The 25,909-nt window shown below is 27.7% G+C and overlaps 1 protein-coding gene across 5 annotated transcripts in view; it reads right to left on the reverse strand.

Moving 5' to 3' along the window:
* Positions 1–25,909, reverse strand: part of Mf (myofilin) — a 117,988-nt gene that overhangs the window by 80,133 nt on the left and 11,946 nt on the right. For 4 of the 5 annotated variants that reach the window (XM_075376273.1, XM_075376272.1, XM_075376269.1 and 1 more), the window contains exon 1: positions 14,003–14,161. The exons of the other annotated variant lie outside the window; for it this stretch is intronic. The gene's annotated coding sequence lies outside the window, so the exon portion shown is untranslated. Of the gene's footprint in view, positions 1–14,002; positions 14,162–25,909 lie in introns of those variants that run through there. 5 annotated transcript variants of the gene reach the window in all.

Here is a 25,909-nt window from a genome sequence, read left to right on the forward strand (position 1 = left end):
AACAGCTTACTCTCAAGCATCTACTTGGAATTGTGTACTATATATTATGAGAACCTCAGTAAGAGGTACCATCTAATAAATAATATTGCTGCTGATTTGGAAAATGGTAAAGAATAAAAGATAATTGCTTATCTACATGCCAACGGACTATTAATAAATCTGTAAGTCAGTACATCTCTTTTATTTAAGAATTCTCTATATGAAGTAGTTTTTTGAATGAATATGAATTTGATTTAGTCATCTGATATTGTCAAGATTTCCATTCTAATGTGTTTATTTTTGCGTCTTATTTAAATGTCAGGGCTCTTCACACACTTAAAGTGTTATTACTTTTCTGTTATAAGTGTGTTTAAATGTTTCATGTTTTGTTATTTTTGAGTTTTTTAATTAAAATGAAAGATCCTTTTACACCCTTACATCTGTCAAACTTGTTGGTGATTTAAACTAAATTTTAAGGAATGTACTGAGGGCTAATGACCATAGAAGTCAATGCCCTTATAAAAAGAAAAATATATGTATATATTATTATATTCTTCTTGTTGATGGATCAGTTTTGCGACAGGTTTCAGCTGGACAGTTTTTTCCAATTCTCTTGAACTCTGAATTTCTCGTTTCATTTTCCAATAACTTCTTTCCTTTCTTATGTCCATTTTCATTCCTATCTTTCTTCTGCCCTTTCCTAGTTATCCTTTCATTTTTCCTTCAAGTATCCTAAGCTGTATACAGTCTCTTCTCAAAATATGTCCTATTCTTGATGCTTCCTTTTTTTTACTGTTTTCCAAATCTTCCTTTCCTCTTCTATTCTTCGTATTACATCCTTTTTTCTCATTTTGTCATTCAATCTTATTTTCTCTGCTCTTCTCCATAAACACATCACAGAACTTTCCGAATATTTATCTTCTTTCCTTTTTATTGCTCATTTCTTACAACTGTACAAAACTATGTTCCACACAGAAGCATTTGGCAAATTTGTTTTTCAATGCTACTGGTACTTTCTTTGCAAATTGTAATCTTTTCACTTTCTCAAATGTTCCTTTTTCCATGGAAATTCTGCTTTTTATTTCTTCCATACAGCTTTCATCCCATTTTATTAAACTGTCTAGGTACCTAAATGACTTCATCTGTTCTATTACTTCTCCATTCAATACTAATTTAACTTTACCTTGCTAATTCTTTAACTTTATTTTTATTTACATTAATTCTCATTTCAAATTCTTCACAATTGCTGATTAATTAATATTAATGTTATTAGGATTCCTGGGTCATGAAATGTCAAAATTGAAAAAAAAAATCCTTACTTTTTTGACTGATTACCACTTCTTGCAACTTAGCTCTAAAGTGATGACACCAGGAAAGTAAAAATTCCTTATTTTAAAATTTCCCAATTTGTTTTGCTTTTTGCAATTAATTATTTCATTTTGACATTCTTTTTTAAAACATAAACAATGATGTATTGGCTGATCTTCATTAGCTGAAAGTTGGCTCTCATGATGAAAAACATTCTTTTTCGTGAGATATTAATATCATATAGTAATTTCTACATAAAATATTTAATTCAAAAAGTGTATGGACCTCAATTAACCTGCTTTTTCATTTTTTAACTAACTTTTATTTTAATTGAACCCAGTACAAGCATAAAAAGCGGCTAATATGTTGAGCATGACATCAGTGTTTTTATATTATAAAATTTACAAAATAAAAAGATAAATAGTCGAGAAAGTTCAGTTAAATTGGCATTAAGTTATAAAAATAACTTATTTTAGTAATAGAATATTTAAAAATCATAAACTTTTTTATCAACTAATACCTTCACTTGTTTTAACTTTATGATTATTGTATAATAAATAATATGCAATGTTTAATTAATTAATTTATTATTTTTTAAATCTGTAATTCATTAGAAGTGTTTCACTGTGAAAAAAGAACAAGTTAAAAGGCTGGGAAACCCAGTAGTATATTTTCTATAATGCCTGACTGTGATCTAAATTAAAACTAGTCCACTTTAACTGAGTTAAATTAAGCTAACAAGCCAACAAATCATTTGAACATCTTATAGTCTGTAATACTAAAACATTCCACTGATTTATTTTTGTTTTATTCTCAAATTACATTTTTTTTTTTATCTCAGGCTGATCCCCTGATATAAAAATAATAATAATAAACAGTTATGCTGTTATTTATTTATAATATAAACAAAATAACAGATTGTTCTTAAAAATATATAAAATATAAAGTCAGCTAAATAATAATCTATTCATATGAGCTATCACCACCACCAATCAGTTGAGTGATACTGGAGGGTCAAGGTTCAAACCTCCCCAAAAAAAGATATTTATTTTAAGATAGTTTTAAAATTCTACATTTGTACAACCGTACTGGGATTGTAGATATTTAATTATTGGTGCTGCTTAGGAATTATTAGCTTGAGTTTGAAAGAAAATGACCACTGCTACAGGGTAAGTAGTATAGGAAATATTTTTTTCATTATGAGAGCCAACTTTTCACAATAACGATTGGTTAATAAATCATTGTTTATGTTTTAAACAAAATGAAATAGTTATTGGCGAAAAGGTAGTAAATTTAAAATAAGAAATTGTTATTTTCATGACATCAGGGACCTTAAGATAAAACAAAAATGAGTAAGGGGATAATGCTTGTACGTACGGTATGTTGGCGTGTTTGAAGCTTAATAACTTCTGACTGGATAAACCAATTTAGATGAAATTTTAAACAGATATATATGGAGCAATTTATTGATAAACGTTAGAGGTCATTATCTCCAAGAAGTGTGCTAAATAGGTTTTTGGGTTCAATTACCTCAAAATTTTGCAAACATAACCTCACTTTATATTAAATTCAGTGTATGCGCACATGTATCTTACCATTTAAAAAAAAATTCTTCTCAAATTGTCTCTCTTCTCGAAAATCTAGAAAAAGCTATCTTTTTATTTGTTGTATATTTCTGAACCGGTTTTTTTTAATGTCTTCCTAAGCGTAGAAGTAATGCAAGTGGCCCCAAAAAAATATTTTGATGGCAATACTCATGGTGGGGGAGCTGATCAAAATTAAAAAATATCGATTTTATTGAATTTTCAGAAGTTTTTCATGTATAATTATTTTTTTTTTACTGTATAAGAATAAATAACCAATACCAGGAAAGTATAACAACTTTGTTGTCAGTCTTTATTTTTTATTACCAAAAAATATTTTTCAATTAAAACAGGGGATTAACTTTCATCTTAAAATGTTTATATTTACATAGGTATTAATTTGAAAAATAATTTTTAGTGGTATATTCTACTTTTTGATTTTCAAAAAAAAAAAGACTATTTATATAAATCATCGATTTGAAATTCTAGATATTAAAAAATCTAAGTTTTGATAAAATGGTATTTTTAATTATTTTTAGCTATTTTCTTAAAAACAAAAGAAAAATTGTTTATAAAATTTTTTATATTTTAAGATTAATATTAATTTTGTAATATTTCAAGCAAGAATTACTTAAAAAGCGTTGATAAAATTTGTTTATGTTGAGTTTATTAAAATGCAACACACTTCATAAACTCTCAAGCTTCATTATTCTTACACCTTTTTGGATACTAATATATATCATATGACGCTATAGAATTACTTGTAAATGTTTTGAGAACTGCACACGTACGCTTTTGTAAACTAGTAGAATAAGCGATGAGACTTCAAAATTGGTTTTACTAAGCCATTATAGCACTAGGTATGTTTATTATGTAGATGTGTTTAAAATATAATTATTATAAATATCATCTTCAAATCTTATACAAATATTTTTACATTTTAATTTTAAAAACATTACAGTAAAAATCCTAAAAAATCTTTCTTCTTAAGTAACAACAATGCTTCAACAAATTATAAATATTTTAAAAGAGAAAAAATCTGGAGATTTATTTTTAAAAAGTAAACAATTTTTTTCAAATTATGGATTCTGTTAAATAATCTTATAAACTTTTTTCCATTAAATGTCAGTAGTATTAAGGGACGAATATATGCCGTTTTATCGACTTTTTGAAGAAAATTACGATCACACGAGGGATTGGGGGTTGTAATTTAAACGTAAATTTTCTTTACGTTTTGAGGTATGAGGCGTAGGAAAATACTATTCACTTAAAATGAATATATATATATATATATATATATATATATGTATGCCTATGTATAAAATCTGTGGCTCAAAATTTTCTAAAACTGCTACATCAATTTTATTGAAACTTAGATATGTTACAGTATTTTATCTGAAGTTGTGCATATGAAAATTTGATGAAGATTGGTTGAGTCGTTCTTGAGTTACGTTCAATTTAAGGACGACAGTAGACATAATATCCTCAATTTGAGGTTAGGTTTACTTTGTATTGCTGTATTTTTCATACGCGTTTATGCAGTAACAATGGTGATTGAATTTAAATTTGATACTTTTATGTAGGGTAGTTATATGTAGACTTTATTTTTAATTATTTCATGAAATTACGGTTAGAATAATTTAATTTTCTTATAAATAGAAAATATATTTTAATATAAAATAAAACAAAATTATACATCTTTTTGTTTTCGCATTTAGTTTATGTTTTGTTTATTTTTAGTGCATAAAAATTATACAAAAATATTACAAAAAAATAAAATAACTAAAAGTCGTTCTTCTTGCGCGGAACCGGGTAAAAATCTTTTTTTTTTGTTTTTATGTTATATTATAATTTTATTCTTGTAGATGTTTATAATACGTAGAGTTGTAAATAATTAACATAAAATATTGTTTCCTAACATATTTGGTTTTCATCATTTAATTATTTTGTAGTAATTTTTTTTTGATAAATTTTTATACATTTTTTTGTAAATGGACTAATTTAGTAAGAACTTAAGTATATCCAAAATGTAAATCCTCTAATCTTTTAAACCGTATTTCGAAAACAATAACATATTTTGTGATGCGATTAAATTGAAAAAAAGTGATGACTTTTTTTTTTAATAAATACTTTTAAAATATGATAAAAGAGTTGAAAAATATAGTATTATATGTAAAAAAAAAATATATAAAAATGTTTATCAAATTATTTAAATGTTTTTTAAAACTACAATTTAAGAAATTCTCCAAATAGAGCACATACTCTTTATGGGAAGCTCTACTCTTTAATATTTATATCGTAATAATAAATAATGCATTCAGATCATAACGTAATTATACATTATATAGATTATTTCAGGAATGTTACGATTGCTATGAATGGATAAAAAAAGGAACTGTACCAGTAATTGCCTGGAAAAAATAAGGGAAACCGAGGAAAAATCTTGGTTAGAATAATATTACAAAGTAAAAAATTATAAATAAAAATATAAGTGTTATAATCCATAATAGTATAATATGAAATTAAAATACTTTATGAAGTAATGTCAAAGAAGATATGTGCAGATAAATAAACAAAATTACTATATTTAAAAAGAAAGATATAATTACATTAATTAAAAATAACTGTATTTAAGTACACGTTAAAAAAGGCAATCAAAACATTTAAGTTTATCTAATTTATAAAACGTTATTTATAATATATTTTTAAGTTTTTTAAGTTTATTATTTATTTAATTTATTATTCATTAACAAAGTAATATTGTTTTTGTAAAATATCTTTTAATTTAATTTTAAATAAATTAACCGGAAGATCGTTAAATAATTATTAAAAATATAAATTGAAGCAAAAAATAAGATCTCTTTCTTGTAAATTAAATTTCTGTTATAAACAAATCACAAAATGGGCTAACATTTTATTTTTTAATAAAACACATTTTCTTTTAGATAATTGATAACATTTTTGTTTTATTAAAAAGTAGTGACATGGAGGAGGTTGTGTGGTACAAAACATGTGATAAATCAGTGCCCCGGCTTTGGCCGCACATCTTCACTCTTTTGACAAAATTCTCCAAAATATGTTTACATAATTGCTGGGAAATGTCGGTAATGTTGTGTCGAAATTCTTCTTTGAGATCCTCAATTGTTGGTGGTTCATTGATGTATACTTTATCCTTAAGATAATTCCAAAGAAAAACGTTCAACGGTGTCAAGTTACATGATCTTGGCGGCCAATTCACATCACCTCGCTGAGAGGTAACACGACCTCGCAGCGATAGATTTTTCTTGTAATAACTGCATGGTTTCGTTGGCAATGTGGTATACTGAACTGTTTTGTTGAAACCACATGTCTTCAACATCCGTAACATTAATTTTAGATTTTAAAAAGTTTGAAATCATCTCACGATATCGAATTTCATTGATTGTAACGGTATCTCCATTTTCATTTTCGAAGAATTAAGGTCAAATTAATTCTCCAGCCCGAAATCCGCATCAAACCGTAACCCGTCCAGGATGCATATAATAAGTTCTTCAGTTTTTTTTTAATTTTTTAACTCCAAATTCGTAAATTTTGTTTATTGACAAAACCGGTAAGAAGAAATTGTGCCTCAAAGCTAAAGATAATTTTTTCTCGAAAAATTGTTATCAACTCGTTATACTGTTATTTTTACAATTTCTACAGAATGTTCAAATATGTACATTTCCACAGTTTAACCTCAATTTTTACTGATAACAGCATATAAAAATCTCTACTTCGGTTTTACCAGGAAAAAATTGTGGGAAATTTAAAACATCAATTCAAAATTTTGAGACACCTTTATTGAACTGTGAACACAAATACGATTTTACTGTGAATATATATACGATTTCTTCAAATGTTGTCAATGTTGCAGATTTGAAATATAAAAATTTGGAAATGTCGAAATTTTTAATTAACTAAATATCACATTATACTAATCATATTTACTGCATCAAACAAAAATCTGATTGTCCCTTTGCTTTATTATAAAGTTAGAAGCTTTTTTTCTTTATTAGAAAGGAGTGACATGGATGTTATGTATGATACAAAACATCTTACAAATTAGCGCCCCGACCTTGGCTGCACATGTTCACGCTTTTGACAAAATTTTCCAAAACATGTTGACATAACTGCTGGGAAATGTCGGCAGTGTTGTGTAGAATTTCTTCTTTGAGATCTTCTATTGTTTGTGGTTTATTGATGTTAACTTTATCCTTCTCTATCCCGCACATTTTTCATACTTATTTTCTATTTCAAAGAAAAAAGTCCAACGGTGTCCCTTTAAATTACCTCATTCCTTTAAATTTCTCGAAGTTCTGTCACGTAAGAATAATAATGCCAAGTTACAAATTTTACTTCCTTCTTTTCCAAGTTTTGTTTAATTTCTTTCGACCTAGCAATTTTAATAATTTGAAATTAATAAATATCTTTTTAATAAAATTTAATAAAAATAAACAATTATGTAATAACTGTCACATCTTAATTTAAAATCAAAGAAACGTATAAAAAAATAAATAAATAAAACATAAATTAAGTATACGCTTAAAGATTTACTGTAAAAAAACTTAATAAAAGTTTTGTACGTTTTAATAGAGTAGAAAAAATATAAAAAAAACTTCTAACCAACTATATTTCAGTTTTTTATAATAAAATTATTTAATATCAAAAACGATTTTAATAATTTTTTGTTGCTATAATTTGTATTATGTTGGTATAATAAAAAAAAATTAATAAAATAGAAGTGGGAGGTGGGGTTTGTGTTTTTCACTTATAAAAATCTTTAATTGACTAAAAATAAATATAATATATTAATTTAAAACTCATTTGAGCGGGGAGGCCAAAAGATTTGTTTTTTTATTATTTTTTTAAAGTTTTTTTGTGTAATTTTATATATACTCGTTCGTCTATTAATATATTATATAAATGAATTATATAAGAAATTATATTATTCATCTATACTAAAAAAATATTAATAAAATTTTTAATTAAATCTCTAATATCTTTAAAAAGGATAATCCAGTTTTATTTAATGAAATAGTAAAATGCATTTTGAATTATTATAAAACTGTACAATATGATGATTTCTTAAAATATTTTATTCAACGAATCAAAATAATTCTAAGTTGAAATCAAATTGCTTGGCTGAATATAGAGCTACCTAAATAAATTTATAAACCAAAAATCTTTATCAAAATTCAAAAAATAAGTTAGTAAAAGAAAATTTTGATTGGATCAACGGTTCCTTAGATTTTAACGATAAATAAACACAAACAATTATATAGACTGTCAGTCTGCCCTTCCACCTATCACCCACTCTTCACTATCACTCTCTCTCTCTCTCTATATATATATATTTTTTTTGTTCTCTTTTTCTATTTGTGTTATTAAAAATGTCTATAACAGTATGTTAAAAATATATTTAAAATTATAAAATAATTTATTTCATAATAAATAAATATATCTTATGTAATTCTATTATTAGAAATTTCATCACAGAATAAATGCTTTGCTTGCCAACACTGTACTTTAATCTCTCTTTTTCTGTTGCTTTATTTGCACTACAGGGGATCTACTTCGCTTTTTGGCTCCCAGTTAATATATATACAATGTAATCTGACTAACAGAATTTTATATTGAATAAAAAAAAAATAATAGAATTTTCCATTCAACATATACTAATTTTTTTTTCTTTTTTAAATATAATTAAAAAAAAAGTGTTGATTGGATTTATCAAAAGATTTATATATCAGTCTAAAAAATAAATATTGGCTTCTATAATATATTCATAATTAGGTTAGTATAATGTTCATTGTATTTAGTAGTAAACGTTAATTCATAATACCAATAAATTCAAGGATGTTGAAAGAATTTTTTATCATTCTAAATCTGTGTTTTAAATATTTTTATAGTCTATTTTAATATTTATAGGTTATCATCGAATTTACGATATAACATAGGAAGTTGAAAATTTAGAGATGACAAATTTGTTTAAGAATCTCTTTTTGTTAATCTCAAAAGAGACTATGAATCTCATTATTGAGATAATTATAATATTAAATACAAATTATTTGTCTTTTATCTTCTTTTATTTCAATTGATCCGCTTAGGACGTTAGTATCTTCTTTTCATGTACGGAGGACGGAATCAGAGAGGATATCATAAGTTATCTGTAAAAGTTTAAGTAATAGCTAATTATCATAAATAAAATATAAGTATTTCTCTATCTTAAAAAAAAAAAATGGATTATTTTCTAATTAATTTTTTTGTTGGTCTTTTACTAATTCAGTTTTAATATGTTGTCAAAGTAATTATAAAAAAAATAATTAATATTTTATTTTAAGAGAATAATAAAGATTGTCATAATATTTGATATAATAATTTAGAAATTTTTAATTTGGATTTAAAATTTTTTATAGTTGGATATTTATATCATCTTGTAATTTTATAGGGAGTCGTAAAAAGCATTATGATTCATTACAAATAAGGATGAACGGGTGTAAAGTTGGATTACGCAATTTGTGAATAACCGTCTACAACTCACGAGATAATTTTACTTAAAAAATTTGTTTACACCAGTAATACTGGTATTGGAACTGTATTAAAAATTTTTTAATTGATGGAAATGATACAAAATAATAAATTATATTTTTTCTTATATTAAAGCATTTTACCTCTAATTTAGAGATTTAGATTAGAATATGGCTGTAACATATCCAATGTGAGTAAAACTTAACAAGTAATATCCTATATAGGTCCAAGGAAAGACTACATTTATTTACAACGTAGTAGTTCTATAATTTTTATGCCGTAGAATGCTACAAAATAAATGGATAAATGTAAAGAGGAAATGAATATTAAGGATCGAAACCCCCATTTAATAAATTGGTTGTCATTGGTTGACTCGAAGTTAAGTAACGGTGAGTGTAATTTATATTTGGTTGGATAATTGTATAAGTTACTGTTGACTTTTTTTTTTATTGCTGACGTTAGCAGTTGATGTCTTTAAATAAACATAAAAAAATATTTCAGACCACCCAGGTTCGTATAGATATTTGCTTTTATTGTTAACGGGTCAACAAAAATCAGTAACAATTTGTCTTTACTACGTCTTTGTATGTAGTTGGTTGTGAAATGAAATCGTCTGTCAGGAAAATATTTTTAATTTTAAATAATAAAAAAAAAAAGGCAACCAAATCATTTTATATAATAAAAATATTTATACTGAATTTATTAAGTACATAAATATAGCATAATTATAAAAATAAAAAAGATGCATTTGTTAATTTATTTGTAGTTTTAAAATAATCATTTATACAGGTAGCGCTCCTAGTATTCACTTTTAGAAACAACGTAGTGATTTCGTTAGTGATAAATCCTTACCTAAGTATAATGTAACCTATTCCAATTGTAATGTCCTTTGGCACTAGAAATGATTACCCAAGATGCAATAGTCAATATATAGGCCAAATGTTCCTAGTTACTCCCTGAATAAAATTACATTATATCCTTCACGATTTAAACTGCTTTAATAGAAAAATGTAATTTGTAAATACATTTCTTTTTTAATAAAATTAAAAAAATAATAATTTTTATTTTTTATTTCAAATTTATTAATTTTTTTTAATAATATTTATTTTAAGAATTTTGAAGATATTTGTTTAGAAATATTGTCCACGGTAACAGTTTAATTACATCTACTGTTGGCATTCATCACTAGGTTAACATCAGGCTATAAAAATCCCGCCAAATCCCTATCATTTAATTCTGAAAAAAAAAATTGTAAAAGTATTGGGATAACAAAAAAAAAGATTGGGATACATAATTAAGCAAACAAATTAATATATCCTTTATAGTTAAAAGCAATGTATATTTATTTTAATTTCTTATTATAGATTAATAATTAGTTTTAGAAAAAAATATATATCTCATTAGTTTTAATTTTAATTAAAAAAAAAATTCATTAATAATAATAAACAAAAATTTTTTCGTTTATATAAAGAAAAATTTTTGACATTTCAACAAGAAAAAGACAATAACAAAATGAATATTGGAGGTTAAAGATTTGATATAATATATATATATATATATATATATATATATATATATATATATATATATAGAGAGAGAGAGAGAGAGAGAGAGTGATAAATATTAAAGAATTCCAAGAGAAAACCCCAAAATAAATCAGGACCATCCTGAACAGAAAAAAAGGATCAAATTTTGGAAGACAATGAAACATCAAAAGAAAAAGAATGAAGTAGTAAGTAATTTCTAATGGTTTACAATTGGCCACATTAAAAAAGTAAGCTGATATATATTACTTTTTTTTTTGGAAAATATATATTATAAGATTACAACTCATATGGATATTAGATACGAAACTTGATTACAAAAAAAAATTATCATTATTATTACTATTATTATTATTATTATTATTAAAAAAAGGAAGTTATATTAATACAAGCTGTTCCTTAAGTTACCAAGCGTAGAAAAATAAAGATTTTTTTTATGTAAATCATTTTCATTTAAATAATATGCTTTATATAACTACTACTGTTTTGATAACACATTTCGATACGTGACTACTGCTGAAGAACACATAACCCCATACGTTTCCATACGTAGAAAAAATAAACATTTTTTATGAAGGACATGTATCAGGAAAAACACAAGTGAAATAATGGCTTTGATGATACGTTCATTGAAATGATTTATGTTTTTTTATTTTTTCCTGATACACCATTTTTCCTTTGTATGGAAACTTAAGGGTTACTGTATTCAAGACGTAAAAAAAAATTATATAAATAAAATGTAGCAATATTAAATTTTCATCATATAAAAAACTAACACGTACAAAAACAAGTATAATTTGTTATTATTATTTATACAAAATAAGTAGTTTTTAAATTAATAATTTTCATGAAATTGTGAAATATGATAAAAAAAATCGATGAAGATAAAATATTTAAAAACTTTATCACGAATAACAACAGCAAAAGAAGGAAGATTTAAAATTAGCAGCACGAATTAGTAAAACGATTAAAAACAATTTTTTTTTTAAAAGGGGTGTAACCTTTCGATCCCCTTTATTTAGCGATTTAATTTAATAATTTTATTTTTAAAAATAAATGATTTTATTCTTATTTTAAAATAATTAAGTGAGAACTCAGACACACTATGATAGTTGAAATTAGCAATTTTGTTTTAACGTGTATACCGATAAAAGTATTAAAATATGTAAAAAATTAGTTTAAAAAAATATATAGTTCGTTAATGTAGAAAAAAATCGAATTTTCATATTTATTTAATGATTTTTCTTGGTTTATAATATAAAATAAATAACTGAACTGCTAAAATTACCGATCGATATAATAAAATTATTGGGATCGATTCTGACTTTGGTCTCCTTTTTTATTATCTTTATCACCATTAAAGATAATCTTTTGAATGTAAATCTGTATGCTTTAAATATTGCATAATATCAAAATTAATAAAATGAAATAAAATTTATAAAAAAATATAATATGTTCTCTTTGAGCATTACATCAGCACAACAAAAAAATAACTTACGTTTATTTATTAATAGTTAACTGTATCAATTAATTTTCATCAAGTTATCAAACATTATAAAGAAACTGTTTTATATATTATTCTAAAGATGATGTCGTAATGCCGAAAGCGCCCTAATTGTTATTTTAATTATAGGTTACTTTATATTTATGTCTAAATATATGTCAATTGACCACTTTCATACAAGTTTTTCCGTAAATATTAACCAATAGAATATTTTTTTTTTTTTTTACTCGGGCCATCAATCCTGAGAAAATTTTACCCATTTCCAACGAGAAAAATAAATAAAATTAAAAATTATTCCAAGAGAAATAATAAATAATTATGTATTAATTTGCATTTTAATCTTCATTCAGCATAATTGTAAAATAGCTGATGAGCAATTTTCACATATAATTAATATTATAATTAAACAATATAAATTTTATTTTTGGATTTTTATTAAACCACAATGATGATGATTACCCCCCTCCCCAAAAAAAAAATATATATATTTTTTGAGAATTTAATATAATATATCCACGCAACTACGATTTCAAAGATACATGTTTTAATAAGAAATTAATAAAATTATAATTAAAAAAAAAAGAAATATCTTGATGATACAAGAACGTTAAGTATGAATTAATGCCAACGGTTAAACCCTTGTTTGGAACAGCTTCTATAGATCATCACAGTTAAATAACATCGGATACAGTTTCTATTTGGCTCGATAATTACATACCATTGAAATTTTTGGCTGATGATTATTACAGACAGTGCCTTAAAGGAAATGGTAAATTAATACCGGAACTTAACTTATCCAAGAATTATTAACTAGACCTCTTCAAGCAGTGCCACTACTTCAAATTCATAATTTTCATGCTAAATCAGTTTTCGTTGGTACATTTTTCTGGTAGTTGAACAATTGTTATTAGGTTGTTTATTCTTCTACAAGAGAAAGGAATTGGCCATTATTTTATAAATCTATACTTAATACCCTTCATTAGAGTTTCTAAGGATTTATATGAGATCCGATGACAGCTTAATTAAAGTAAACTTATTATATTTGTACATTTAAAACTTAAACATAATTTACAGATAATAAAAAATAATAATTTCTCTTCTACATAGTTATACCTATAAACACGCCATTTAAAAAATTACTTTTATATAATTCAATTTCTATATTAACTTTTTTAATGGCAAAAAATTAATTAATTTAATGATAAGAATTAAATATTTTAGCGAAGTCGTTAAAATAAAATAATCTTTTATTTTTTATTTATCACACTATTCACTGATATAATCAGATATCTGGAATTGGATAATAGAAAACTTAATTTCCCTATCACATATAAAAACAACTGATTAATAAATACAAAAATATACAGCTTTTAACAATAATTTAACAGAAATATTATTTCACAACATATTTATTTTTTAAATATTTTTATCTACCTTATAAAAAAAATTGTAACACTTAGATTTTTAATTTTTTTAAATAATTAAATTAAAAAACGATTAGTATATATAAATATATGCAGAAGCGTCCCAACACGTACCTTGTCGTCGAAGTGTTTTCGCAGCCCCAGTCCTAACACCACTGTGTTTAGTCCAACCAATACGAGCTTAACAACCATACACGTCACACTCCACTCTTCTCCCACATTACTCCCACCCTTATCCCTCTAATAACTTATAGAAGCGTCCCAACAATCTTCCCCCTACCACTTTTCAGCTAACCATGTTTAACCATGACCAATCTTAATTATTATATGATAAACATTATATATATTTAAGCTATTAAGTTTTTCTATAAGATACTTTGTTATGAAATTATAAAAAATAAATACAAGTAAAAAAGATTAATGTGTATGCGGAATTTATATGCTCTAGATTTAAGTGTTGTGTTTATCCTATTATTAATTAATTTTGTTTTTAATTTGAGAAATTGAAATTAATTATCTTAATAATTAAGTTACAATTTCAATTATTATTATTTTTTGAAGCTTTGGGGCATCTACTACTATGGTCATTAACCCCTTCCACAACAAAAAAAAAGAAAAACATACTATTTCCTCCAGGTAAAAAAAATACAAGCGACATAGTCAATAAACTTGTCAATAAAGATCATCTAATTAACAGACTTGTCATGGGATTAAAACCCCAAATGTAACACAAAAATGGCAAGGGTTTAAATGGTCTTTGCCACTTAAAAACAAAACTATTTCTTACCAACGTTGTCAGACAATCAAATTTACATGTAGTACAAACCGTGAAAATTATCATTACAAAATATTAGAAAACACTAATATAAAAATATACTGTCAAACACACAATGACAAGAGTTTAAAGGGTCCAACCCTTTAAAGGGATCTAGCCATTTTTTTTCTCCATCTTCCCCGTCTTCAGTTCCTCCGCCGTAAGTCTCAGAGGATCTTCTGTTGCCGGCGTCGGATGACACGGGCTCCGCTGGCGCACTCAAAAGTACATCGCAGTCCAGACTGGATGTGCTCACCGCTAGAATATGTGGGACGGTCTATTGTCTCGCCCTCTCCGATAAAGGTCTCTGTGATTTCGGAGGCTCCACTGCTGGTTTTTTAAAGCCTTCCTTTTCCAGAGTCATCACTTCTGATTTTGCAGATCCGTCGGTGGGGATTTTTACCTCCTGCACTTTTACTTAAGCTGGTTCAATCTTCCTCTCAGTTACTGCTTTAATTGTAGGCTCAATTTTGGGCTTTACGTAGTTGTTTTCAATAGATCTTTCTACTTTTTTCTTCAATAGCTTCAGACTGTTTCCTCTTGATGGTCGAGTCTTCATTTTATCCTTGATGATACGTCCGAGAATCTTAACTAAAGCTGGTGTCAATTCTGACAGCACATTACTTTATAGAAGCTGCAAAAGCAGCCGCAGCTTACTTGTATGAAGCTGTCTTTGGCGTTCTGCCAAGCACAATTTTCCTTACGTCAAAGTAACTGACTTTCTGTGTTGTCTTAATCTCTTGGATAGCTACTTCCTTTTTATAAATAGGACAATTCCTAGACCTTGCAGAATGGTGTCCATGACAGTTGACACAATCAGGAGGATCCTTGCACGGGTCATCTGGGTGTAATGGTTCACCACATATTTGCTTCCTGCCGCATGTCCGAATCTTTGACACCCAAAGCAACACAAAGGTATCGTGATAAACGGACGCACATCCAACCTGTGAAAACCAGCTTTAATCATCTCCAGAATTTGGTTTATTGAAAGTTAACACATGTGATGCACAAGGTTGAACTTCTCCGTTCCGGCGCATGCTCATCTGCAATCTCCTCTTCAGTGCAGTTTAACAAATCGCTGCACACTATAACGCCCTTTGAAGAGTTAAACTACCATGGGAAGATACCTCAATGTCCATTACTCCGATCTTCTAAGCTTTTAATAATCGCAAAGATTGAACGTCGTTGACAGTTTCTACAAAACGTCCAAATGCAGTTTTCCGTGTCTCTTTTACCTGTCCTGCAGCAGATTCCGTAATGCCACGAGCAATCATGAAAGGATTAGTTTTCGAAAAATCTCCGTCTTTGATCGTGGACCGTGGACCCTCTTGATGTAATCTGCAAACATGTGAAACTGACATGTCAGATGATCCTTGATATCATCTATAAAAATAACAATGAGGAGAGGACCCAAAATAGAGCCTGAGGCACTCCAGATACAGCCAAGAATGATTCCTCAAATATCTGTCCGCCAGAAACGTCTGTTATAAAGATAAGAGGACAGCCAAGCAAGATCGCTGAAGCCGTTTTTGGTCTTCGATAACAAGTGATGAAGCATCTTGTCAAAAGCTTTGGAAAAATCAAATCACATCTACATGACTCCTACGTTCAACTGCATTAACAGAATCCTGTAAAAATGAGGCCAAATTGGAAGCTGGTAAGCGACCTTTATTTTAAAACCATGTTGAAATGACGATAATATCCGAAGAATATGGTTATAAACATGTTCAAACACAATCCTCTCGAAGATTTTGAAAAAAGTACCGAGGACAGAAATAGGTCTAAAATTATTGAGAGAAGGAACACAGGCTTAGGTACGGGAGTAGCAACTGCGTGCTTCCATAAGAAAGGAAAAGAAGAGGACGATAAGCTCTAATTAAACAGGGAAGCCAGGATAGGAAAATAATCTCATTCAAACTCTTAATAACGAACGCAGGAATCCGATCCAAGCCGATCGCTGATTTAACGTTAAGGTTGTTTATAGCACTAGATACATCAGAAGGTGAAATCAACGGTATGTCAAGAAATAATAATAATATATATAGATATATATGCCCATCGGACTGGTCTTGCGGTTAACTCGTCTCGTATATAAGTTGGAGTGAGATGGAGGATTATCATTCGGAAGAAATTTTTCTCCGAATTTTGTATTTTAATAAAAAAAATTCAAAAAAACGTTTTCGAGAGCCCATTGTAATTTTTCGTGTAATGGGTTTCAATAATTTATAAGTTTATTTATAAAAAATCCTTTGTTCAAACTCTTTTTTAAAATAAATTTTATGTAATACGAAATAATACTGAAATTTCAGATTTTTATAATAGCAAGGAACAGCTATTTCCGTAATTTATTGTCAATAAAAAGTAGAAAGTCCAGTATTCATAGTAGTGCAGTGACATTTGCTAAGTACTCGTTATAGTAACATACGCTAGTAATAGTAACGCTGTAACTAAACATACTATCAAGCTGTCTTAATTTGGAACATGAATGACCTTTACATTTCATTTTAAAACTACATCTTCATTTTTAAAAGGTACAAAATTTTAAAGCACCGTAACTATACTTTTCTCGTCAGAATTAACAGTAAATTTCACCATTTTATATTCATGTACAAAATTTTGAGGTTAAATAATTTCAGTTGTTAAAGAAATTAAAAAAAAAAAAATATTACATTGATAAAAATGAAAATGTTTTCGATTTAAAAAAACACAAAAATAATCTTCTCAGAAGCAAAATAGAATCTTTACAGAATGAGTTCTCGACAAAACCTTTCCATTCTTTTATTGTTATAACTGTTACAACTACTGATGTAGACTAGTGATTTATATGTCAGCGTCTTAAAGTTTTTTTTTGTACAACCATCAAAGAATAATTGTTATCATATGTCAAATCTCTGCGCCAAAAAATGCATCTTTCGAATAAAAAAGGTTAAATTTGGCATCAGTATTGTCCTTGAAATAGGTGAAAGAAAAAAAAGTGTTTTAACTTTAATGTTTATTTGATTTATTAAGGTATTTATATATTCCTAAACTGATTTTTTTTTGTCTAAAATACAATCTAAGCTTAATTTTAAATTATCAAAAACCCAAAACAAAATTTATTAAAATGTGTGTCACACACTTTTTTTTTCATACAAAAAATATTAGCAAACGTTTGGTCGTATCAATAAATTAAAAAAATCAGAGAGTTTTGGGTTGTTGATAATTTAAAATAAAGCTTAGATTGTATTTTAGACAAGTAAAATTCAGTTTAGGAATATATAAATACCTTAATAAATCAAATAAACATCAATACAGTTAAATTTAAAATAAATTTAAAAAAAAAAAAATATATATATATATATATATAATAGATAAGATAGAACGACATGGAAAAAAAAATCAACATGGTTTTTATGTGAATACAGCTTATGAACTGGCATAAAGGTAGAGATGGAATTTCAACATACGAAATCATTATAAGCTAATAATCACAAATCTAAAAATGAAGATTAAAGTTTAATAAATAAAAAAATTGTACATTGTTTTAAAGAAAATTACGTAAGACATACAAAATCGGTTTTTTACCTCCCACTTCTTTAGCACTGATCCTCAAGCTCTTGAAGCACCAAAGAATCCGAACGTGTCTTAATTAAATTTGGATTTAATCAAACTCAAAACTTTTGCATTGAAAACATTGTAAACGAATGCGTTGTCAGATTGCAATAAAGTTACTTTCAAACGATTGAAAAACACTTGGAGATATTAAAAAACAAAAAAAAACTTAACTTTTTGTGAGATTTATATAGAGTTTTGTAAACTGTACGTTTTGTTTTTTTTTTTAGAATGTCGCGATATGCACGAAATAAATAAATAAAATCAGAAATCCAGGAAACGGGCACAAGAGCAGTGGTGGAATTCTAAATTGGCTAATTAGGCTATAGCCTACGGTAGCAAATTTTCGAAGACGTTAATGGGCCGCAAGGCGGCAGCACCGGCCAATCGTTCAGCCTATAGGTGCAGAGGCGGATTTATTTGTAAATCCGCCTCTGCACAGGAGAGTAGATAAGAATAAAAATATTATAGAAGGATACTATTCATATGAACTTAACGAGTTAGAGTATTAGATAGCGAAAGAAATCGTCAGGCACGTACGGCCTGGGTTAATTACGTTTCGTGAAAGTCTTGCACTTTCACGAAACGTAAAAAACCACCGACATCAGTTGGCAGAAAATTACTCAGTCTTAAGACGAATTCATGTAAATATTTTCGGGTGCACCCCTTATACAGGCTAACTTTGAAGAAGGATTTGGACTTTTTTTTTACAGACATTAAGAAAGGAAGAAGCTATAAGGAAATAAAGGAAGATGTTCCTTTTGTCGTGAAAAATATAGAAGACGTTCAGTTGAAACCTGTCAAAATATAGATTAACAAAAGAGATCATGGTGATGTTCTTTTTATTTATTTATTTCATTCAGTGATGATCGTCTAAACTGACACAACAGTTTGACAGGGGTTTCCATATAAATAGTAAATACAGAGTTAAAACAAAAAACAGAAATAATTACATTGAAAAATAAAACGTAAAAACAAAACTCATAACCTACAATTAATTAACATAAATAAAACAAACAAAAAACCTCATTATCCTCGTAAACATTAATATTCTGTTCTCCTTCATATTACTTTAAACTAATTAATTACTTGAATAAAAATTAAAATTATCATCCTTCAACTTCTTCATAGAAATGAAATTTTATGTACCCTGTGACAAATCTGAGAAAATCTTTGGGACAATATTTGACAACGTACGACAGCCATATTTATTATGAGACCGGTGTATAAAATAGGGTGTGTTACGAGTTTCATAGTTCATCTTTTTTATTTTTAAAATGCCTGATAAAAAAAAAATTTATCCATAATAATATTTAATACACTTGACCTGTGGAAGATAGGAGTCTGCTGATTCTATGAAAATCTTGGGTATTTGTTTTAATAATAATTATAGTAATTTGATGACTAGAATTGAGCAGAATAGTCTCTCCCAATAACTAACAACTATCAAAAGAGATGTTAAATTTAAAATGAATAATCAACTGTTTATGTATTTAAGAACTCCTATTCCTCCTTATTTATTTTATTTGTATGTTTCAGTTACTTTTTTATTAGGTAATAAATTTTAAAAATTTCATTTTAATAAAATTTATTTTCCTTATTGTGTTTTTTAGATAATAATACACCAATAAACTCAGTTACTTGGTTCGTCAGGCCAGCCCAGTATCTACCAATCCAGAGCAGGAGAGTAAATTGGAGTAAAATACCGCTGCAATATACAATCAGAACTTAATCCGGTCGTGAAAACACCGACCAGAATTTTTGATACTACAATTTGTTAGCTCTTAGTGCCATAGAAATAAAAATAAAATGTCCATAGTATCAGTCGATTGTGGTTTGGTCTCCTAAGGGTAGTGGAAAAAAGCTTATCGTTCAAGTTAGAAGATTGTACACTTAAATCCAAGGTGGATTCTGCTCTGCTCTCATTATTTCGTGATTCTAGGTTAGATCAGGTCTACTGGCTTGTTGCAAGTCAGGTGTTATACGATGTATTGAGTCGGCAGGACCCGGTCAATCACACCAGTTAAAGGTAGACCTCGCCTAAACTACGATTAGATTCAAACAGAATCTATCTCCGTCAAAAATTTGTTGATCTTTGCGAAGATCCACTGAATAGTAGGAGAGTTGATTTACACGTTCCTCGAACGAGATTACTGAATACATGTGAATTTTTATTTGTGATAGGGAGAATTAATTTAATGTCATCGGCGGATGTTGATCCTTTTCCTGTTTAGCCTCCGGGAATCACCGTCAGGTATTACGTCAGAGGATGATACGTATGAGTGTAAATGAAGTGTAGTCTTGTACAATTTCAGATCGATTATTTTTGAGATATGTGGTTAATTGAAACCCAACCACCAAAGAATACCGGTATCCGCGATCTAGTATTCAAATCCGTATAAAAGTAACTGCCTTTACTAGGACTTGAACGCTGGAACTCTCGACTTCCAAATCAGCTGATTTGCGATAACGCGTTCACCACTAGACCAACCCGGTTGGTTCGGAGGATATAGATGGTTGCACTCAACGTTAATTAGGTGACGTGTCCCTTTTTTTTATCCCTACCGCCTGGGACCAGACCCCCAATTAAGCATGAACACGGTTCCGGGAGGTACCGTTGCCTCTAGCCACCAAATGAGGGGAACGCCAGGCCCGGCTACGTCGTTACTGGCCTCCATCACCCAGCAACCGGGACTCGGTCTTTTGTGCTTCGGCTCTAACGGTGATAACCCCGAAGGGACAGCCCTGCCGGGACTCGGTGCAAGCACGGGCGAACGGCAACTGTATACGGATCTGTCCCTCACCACCTCGCTTCTCGATATTTCATTTGCAGTATTTCCGACACAAAACCCGTCACAGTGTCGACGTCCACCGAACTGCGTAACATGGTCCCCACCTCGAGATGCCCAGTTACGGCAGTACAGTCGCTGCGTTCCTCGTCCCACCGCGGGCACCGGAATACCACGTGTTCCGGCGTGTCTAACTCCCGACAGTAGGGGCAGAAGGGATCTTCAGCTCTTCTTCGTCCACACAGGTATGAACGAAAGATCCCATGGCCGATTAGAAATTATGCCAACCAGAATCCCAGTTCGCCAAACTTCCTCCCGGCTCATGGATCAACGTGCGTATCAAACGATGGGTCTATCTCCCTTTCGTGGATGCATCCCACTTGGTTTATCAATCCCTGTAGACAGTTGTGTTGGTATCGTTCTAAGACTAACGGTTACTATCATTACAGTTCGCAATCAGGGCTTTGAGAACGAAATATGACTTACTACGGTCTTCCTTTTGTGTACCTTACATGCGGTTGAAAAGCCTGTAGGATGTTCTTATCAATTTTATTCCGATTAAATTTCTTTGTTAAAAAAAAAAAATCATTTTAGAGTATTCATACTTTTAAAAAGAGTATAAAAATAATATTTAAGTTTTTTTAGGGAATTTTTTTTATATAATTAATTTTATTTAATTACTTTTCACTGGTTAAAAATGGATAATTTGCACAACTATATAACAAATTATTGATTCAGATGGAATTGGGGTAAACAACAACTTGATATAAATAGGTACAGCGTGTTCAAAGTTCAAAATTTTCGGAACTCCCCTCACAACTCCTAAAAAATTAATTTTTTTCCAGTCTCTCGAACAATTCTTATATTATGAGCAGACAAAAATAACAAAACGGACTGAACCGATAACTTATATTTAAAAAAATTAAAACATCTTTCTTTCAATAGATTGGTCAAGAGAGGTTATTTTTAAGAAAAACAAACAATTACAATTACGTTATGGATATCAGTTTGTATATATTCTTTAAATCATTTTTTTAATAAAGGTTTACTAGATTATGTATTTTAAAAAAAACCAATAATCAGTTTTATTTATACAGGCTAAATTATTGAAACACTTCTAATAATTTAGATAAATGAATAACTAATATTTATTTTTTTTCATAAACCAAAAAACGTTTACTAGAAGTTAAAAAAAATAAAATCAATAAAAATAAGTATATTATGAAATAATATAATGCGTATTAATTTTCTATGAATAGGTTAAGAAAAATAGGATTATAATTAAACTCCATTGAAATTTTCAAGTAAATTACGAATGTAACAAGAATAAATAAGCCTACGTCACAACGGATATTTACATTTTATTTTAGTAGGCGTTGTTGTGTGTATTTTAATACAGTAACCACTCGCGTTGTAATTTACTGGTTAGATACGCTATGATATTTCAGTAACAACGTCACTAAACAAATCCCCATTCGTCATATGTATTTTTCTTTAAAATATTTTGTTTTACAGAAACTAAATTTAAAATAAAAATATTAAAAATATAAATAGATATGTTTTCTATTTTATGCAATGTTAAATATTTTAAAGTACAAAGTCCTTAAATGCACAATTCAGCTTCTATAATAAATAATAATATGAGTATTAAAAAATTTAGTTGGAATTTAATTTTTTATAATTTTTATTTATTTATTAAATAATTTATCAGATTTAGTATTATATAAAAAAAATTAAGTTGCATTATTAGAACGTGTCTAATAACATTAGGTGTGATGAGTAAATAATGGTTATTGTTTATCGACATCACGTTTTTGGCATCTTCTAGTAGTCCGGCAATGGATGGATAAACAGGTATAAAAATCTTATCAAATTCCTTCTCTAGGTTTAGAAAAAGGGGGGAAATGAATGGGATTTTATGACGTATTTAATTTAATTTTATTATTTTCTTTTAAAAAATAGATTTTTTTATAGAGATTTAACTACTTTACTGACGCAAATTTTAACCTTTGATGCACGTCTTACGGTAAAAAAAGAACAAACAAAAAAACTACAAAAGCTATATATAAGCTATTAAGGAAAATACTCACAAGAAAACCATTGTTATTTATATACTTGAATAAATTTGCTTTTGATTTGATGCATTTTATTTGCTGTATTATTTTAAAACATTAATTTGTGGTATTTGCCCAGCTTTTTTTTTTGAACTGTGATGTAAGGATGTCCCAAAATGAAGTGATATTTTAAATTTGCCATCGTTTTTTTATATGCTGAGAATACCTCAGAGTAGAGATTATTATATGCTCTTATCGGTAAAAATTAAATTTTAAATTATGAAAAAATACACACTTTAATTTCGCATAGAAAATTGGGTTTTTGAAAATCAACAAGTTGATGACGAGTTTTCGAAAAAGAAAATCATCTTTAGCAATGAGGCGTATTTTCTTCTTACCGGCTTTGTCACTAAAAAAAATTATCGAATTTGGACAATTTTTTCAAGATTTTTCAAGTACGATGTTGTATTTGAATTGAAAATTAAGTTGTGGATTTCAGTTTATACATACTTCTATTAAAATAAATTTTTTTTAAAATTTTACTAGATTATGTTATAAAAAAAACTAGTAAACCGTTTTATTATACAGGAAATTATTGAAAGATCTCTAATAAAAAAAATTCAAAAAAATTGAAGAACTTCGTATATATGCTCGACGAGTCACGGTTAGGTACGAATTTTGGGCTGGAGGATTGATTGGTGCAATCAATCCTTTTATTGCTTACGTCTTCAAAAATGAAAATGAAAATGCCGTTACCGTCAACAGAATTCGATACTGTGAGATGATTTCAAAGTTTTTACGGCCTAAAAATTTCAAACTTCTAATAACCTAAAATTAATGATATAGTTGTACGCAACATGTGCTTTCAATAAACTACCGATGAAACTATGCAGTTATTGCTAGAAAAATTTAACGGTTGTATTATCTCGTAGCGAGGTGATGTAAATTAGCCGTTAAGATCATGTAACTTGACACCGTTGGACTTTTATCTTCGGGATTGTTTTAAGGATAAAGTGAACATCAACAAACCACAAAAAATTGACGACCTCAAAGAAGAAATTCGACACATTGTCGACATTTCCCAGTAATTATATAAACATGTTTTGGAGAATTTTGCCAAAAGAGTGAACATGTGTAGCCCCAAGGCCGGGGCGCTTATTTGTGAAATGTTCTGTATCACACATAACCTCCATGTCACTAATTTCTAATAAAGCAAAAAAAATTATCAATAATCAAATAAAAAATGTGTTTTATTAAAAAATTAAAATGTCAGCTAATTTTGGAACATCTGTACTTTAATAGCTTCTAAATATTGTGGCAGTTATGACTCCTAACAAATTTATTAGAATAATATAGATTACCTGAAATACTATTTAAAAAACTATCTTAGAATACATAAACAAATTTAAAACGTTCTTTTCTTCAAAAAAAAAAAAAATATAGAAACAAAAAACAATTCGAACTACAAAGTAAAACAATTTTGTTTTCAAGAAAATTACTTTAAAAAAAATTTAATTTATGCATGACTAAAAATAAAAGTGTGGGGCGCTCTCATACACAACTTTATAATTAGAGCGCGTTCCCGCTTTTTTTTTAGCCATGCATAAGTAGAACATTTTTTAAAAGTAATTTTCTTGAAAACAAAATTTTTTACTTTTCAGTATGGATTGTTTTTATTTATTTATTCTTTTTTTTTTTTTGAAGAAAAGCATATTTTTAAAATGTTAATTCTTTTTAATTTTCTTCTTTTTAGTCATAATTATATGAAATTAGTCTCGTTACAATTAAATTTTAATTATATAAATATTAATTGTAACATTTAGAAAGCGTTTCACTTTCTTTAATTTTTTTACTTTAAGTTTTTTAATTCTTCAACAACCAAAAAATGTTTATATCAAGTTTTATTCTATGTTATAACCTGGATAATTAGTTTCCATTATTATAAATTATATCAGTTATTTACCATTAAATCAAATGATTAGCGTACATAAATTTATACTAGTTATATTAAAATCCGCTTCAACATCCACCTGTCTACTCATACTGAATCGATAGTAAAAATCAATCGGATCGATACATCGTATCGATTCAGATTTTTTTCTCAAAATATTCCCCTTGTATCTTAGATATAAATATTCTATAAATAAAATATAGAAATTAACTATAGTAAAATATTATATTATCCCCCGATTTATGTCGCTGTGTAAAATTTCACCACTGAATGACGTCGGGAAATGAGTTTGATTAATATTTGATGACACGGTTGAACCATTTTAAGTTAAAGAAAAGTAGGTAAAAATCATTAATAATATAATAAACTTTAATACGTTTGATATTTTTACTGATTTGGTGAGACCGAGGAAGGTTGGTAATTTAAAACAATTTAAAAATAAATAATTTAAAATTCTATCGTATCCACTACTAACACCTTCTTCTCATACAATGAAAAGAAGGTGTTACAAATATTTGTGTAAAATAAATATTTTTCTTTTTTTTCTTTAAAAAAATAAAAATATAATAGCAATTTAATCAGCTTTTATTATTCTAACTTTATTTTAAATGCATTAGTGACATATTTTTTCATTTTTAGTTGTATCATCATCTAATAAAAACAAACAGATAGTGTTTTGCAGAAGAGATCATTATAAAAGTGGTTATTTTACCAGTAAAACATAATAAAAAACTTTCCTACTATGATTTATCCTTTTGTCTAACGGTCCTTAAAAATATTTTGTGAAGAGAACTAACTATTGTCCTTGAATATTTTCTTCGA

This window comes from Lycorma delicatula, chromosome 10 (assembly GCF_047948215.1).
Source record: "Lycorma delicatula isolate Av1 chromosome 10, ASM4794821v1, whole genome shotgun sequence".
Taxonomy (NCBI): domain Eukaryota; kingdom Metazoa; phylum Arthropoda; class Insecta; order Hemiptera; family Fulgoridae; genus Lycorma; species Lycorma delicatula.